Source organism: Oratosquilla oratoria, chromosome 26, assembly GCF_046742065.1.
Source record: "Oratosquilla oratoria isolate Oo_2021 chromosome 26, ASM4674206v1, whole genome shotgun sequence".
NCBI classification, from domain to species: Eukaryota; Metazoa; Arthropoda; class Malacostraca; order Stomatopoda; family Squillidae; genus Oratosquilla; species Oratosquilla oratoria.
In genome coordinates this window covers 6,035,119-6,038,804 of record NC_134802.1, presented here as the reverse complement: position 1 = coordinate 6,038,804, position 3,686 = coordinate 6,035,119, and the positions used below count along the sequence as shown (strand labels likewise).

Genomic DNA, 3,686 nt, shown 5'->3' with positions numbered 1-3,686 from the left:
ACCCGTGAAGTAAATCGAACAAGTGAAGTTGTGACGTCATCACAAACTACCTCGTGTATCCCATCCTCCTCCCCTTCCCTCCTTCCTCCCCATTTCCTCCCTCTCTCTCTCTCTCTCTCTCTCTCTCTCTAAAAAATATATATATATATATAATAATAATAATTATAATAATTGAATACCATGCACCCGGAGAGGGAATTCAATAACAAGTTTATACATATGATGGATAGGGAAATTATAATAATAACTGGACATGCATTTTATTTCATTCCATACCACTATGGATAAACAGTTCATCCTCGTCATCGCTGTCCATGGTGATGATGACGGGTTCCACACTTTCATGTATGTTGTCCGATGACCAGTACTCTTCTTCGAACGATCTGGACCTTCTCACAGCACCCGCCCACACCTCCTTGGTTGCGACAAGCTTTGCCTCCTGGAGCCGCGCTTGCAGGTCTGCCCGAGTGAACCGCTGCAACGTTGAACGCACGTGTTGCTTCATGCAGCCCCACACTTGTTCGATGGCGTTCAATTCTGGATGAGCTGGTGGCAAACGGATGAACTCATGACCCCATGATCGGATAATTTCGTCAACCGTGTAGCGTGGCTCGGGCCGGTTCTCCTTGCAGATCATTAGCAACTCAGGGCGCGAATGGTAGCAACTCAGGGTGGGAATGGTAGCAACTCAGGGTGGGAATGGTAGGCTGCGGCACTCCAACCATTTCACGATCTCCGCTTTTCTTGTGGCAGTGGTGGGGCAACGGGTCTCCTCGGTCAGCTGACTGTGGTAGGGTGCGTTGTCAAGCACCACCACCGATGGCTCAACGAGCGCCGGCAAAAGCTGTGATGTCAGCCAGCGAATGAATAGGGCGCTGTTCATTTCACCATGGTAGTCTCCTATTTTGTTCTTGGCAGGATACCACAGAAATGATTCGTCAATGAATCCCTCATCTGTGCCACCTGCTACTACCACAAAGTGGGAGGGAAGGGGAGGAGGATGGGATACACGAGGTAGTTTGTGATGACGTCACAACTTCACTTGTTCGATTTACTTCACGGGTGTCGGCTACGACACACTTAATATCAAGAGTAAACATACATGCATATACCAAAGGCTTTTCCCCCCTTACACGGGGGGTAGCCAAAAAGAAAAAGGCATATAAATCACTCCCACCCATGTCATTTCCCAATATTCCACTCCCCTCCACCCTTCTCCCTCCCTCCTATCTTGCCACCTCCTGGATGACGGGTCATCCCTGCATCCTGTCCACTGCCCTGAGTCAGGAGCAGTGTCGCAAGACACAGCACATCCACAGCAAGGCCACTTCATAAATTCGGCGACCCCCCCTCTCCGTCCCCTCATGCAGAAAAGAAGACGGGGAGAAATCCCTTCGGGCTGCGTCAATTTTTTTTTTTTTTTTTCATACATACTTCCTCACCCCCCATCCCCCACCCACTCCCCCTCATGCATCACAGCCTCATCTATACACAACCCCTTTCCATTCACCCCTACCTTCTGTCCTCTCCCGTCCTTCCTCCACAGCCATTCCTCTCTTTTGTAAAGCCCCTTTCACCCCATCCATCCATCTCATCCTAGGACGCCCCCTCATATTCACTCCTTCCACCTCTGCCTTCCACACTTCTTTTACTAATCTTTCTTCACTCATTCTTCCATTGTGTCCAAACCATCCTAATACTCTTTCATCAACCCTATCTCCCAGCTCCCTTTCCACCCCTGTTCTCCTCCTCACCTCCTCATTTCTCACTCTATTTAGCCTAGTAACCCCTATCATACTTCTCAGACATTTCATCTCAAACACATTCAAACTCCTTCTCTCTTCCTCTCTTATGTTCCATGTTTCTGCCCCGTACATTGCTGTTGGCACAATCACTCCTTCAAATAACCTCCTCTTAGCATCCATTCCCAGATGTCTATTTCTCATTACACTTTTTAATCCACCAGGGCATTTACTCGCTTCTCTCAATCTACATTCTACCTCCACCCCCACTCCTCCCTTTCCTGTCACATTCGCACCCAAGTATCTAAAACTACCTACTTCCTCCAGTTTCTCACCCTAATGCTCACTTCCAGCCTACTGTCACTCTCTCGCCTTGTACATCTCATCACCTTACTTTTACCCACATTTATCTTCAGCTTCCTTCTCCCACACACCTTCTCAAACTCTGTCACTAACTTCCTCAATCCCTCCTCTGATCCTGCTAAAAGCGCGGTGTGGTCAGCAAACAACAGCTGGCTCACCTCCCACTTTTCTCCATTTTCTATAATCATCTCTAACCCCTGACCCACTACCTTTGCATTTACCTCTCGCACCACCCCATCCATGTAAAGATTGAACAGCCAGGGCGACATAACACATCCCTGACGAAGTCCCACCTTTACCTCAAACCATTCACTCTCTCCATTTCTAATCCTAACGCAAGCTCTACTACTCTCATAAAAACTCTTGACTGCTCTAAACATCTTTCCCCCTATCCCATATATCTGCAGTACCTCCCACAGTGTCTTCCTGTCTACCTTGTAAGCCTTTTACAGATCTATAAAAGCCCAAAAAAACATCCTTACCTTTTCCTATAGCTTTCTCACATATCTGCCTTACCACAAAAATCTGATCTACACATCCCCTACCTGTCCTAAAACCACACTGTTCCTCACCAATTACTCCCTCTGTTCCTCACCTAGTCCTCTCAATCAAGACCCTCCCATAAGCCTTCCCAACTACACTCAACAAGCTGATCCCTCTCTAGCTGCTACACTCACACTTGTCCCCCTTTCCTTTGTAAAGCGAACTATACAGGGACTCCTCCAGCCCTCCGGCACTCTACCCTCTCTTAAACAAACATTAAATAACCTCACCAGCCAGTCCACCATAACTGTACCTCCTTTCTTCAGACATTCTGTATGGCATCCATCCAACCCTGGTCCCTTACCTGCTCTCATCATCTTAACGGCTGCTTTCACTTCATCCTTCCCTATTTCTCCTCCATTTTCCTCACTCATCACTTTCATTTTCTTAGCGCCTCACACTGCAACTACCTTTCCCTCCCTATCCTCCTTCACATTTAGCAACTCCCTAAAATTCTCTGCCCACCTTCCTCTCACTGCCTTCTCTTCCATTATCACCTCTCCATCTGCACCCTTTACATTTTCTTCTCTATTTGATTCGCCTCCTCTTCCTCTTTTAATTTCCCTCCAAAACATCTTTTTATTACTTTCAAAATTTTCTATGATACTCTTTCCCCATTTCACATCTGCTCTCCTCTTTGCTTCCTTTATCTTATGCTTAACTTCCTTTCTCTTTACTTTGTACCTCTCATACGATTCCCTCGCCCTAATTTGCAGCCAATCTATGAATGTCTGCTTCTTCTCTTCTACACCCTTCTTTGCTTCCTCATCCCACCACTCACTACCCTTCCTTCTATTTCCTCCCATCCTCCTTGTTCCACACACCATCTTTGCACACCTTATGACTCCCTCCTTGAACCATCCCCATTTCTCCACTCCTAGTTCTACTCTATCCTTTACTCTCTCCCATTCCTCTCTCAGCTTCTTCTTATACTCATTTTCCTTTTTTTCCTCATTTAAGCAGTTCACTCTAAGTACCTTCCTACCTTCTGCCCTTTTCCTCTTTCTCCACCTATTCTCCACTCTCAATTTACCTTCC

At 46.7% G+C, this 3,686-nt stretch overlaps 1 pseudogene; it reads right to left on the bottom strand.

Annotated features, from left to right (window-relative positions):
• Nucleotides 1-256: 256 nt before the first annotated feature.
• On the bottom strand, nucleotides 257-979 carry LOC143039241 (uncharacterized; annotated as a pseudogene).
• Nucleotides 980-3,686: the final 2,707 nt, after the last annotated feature.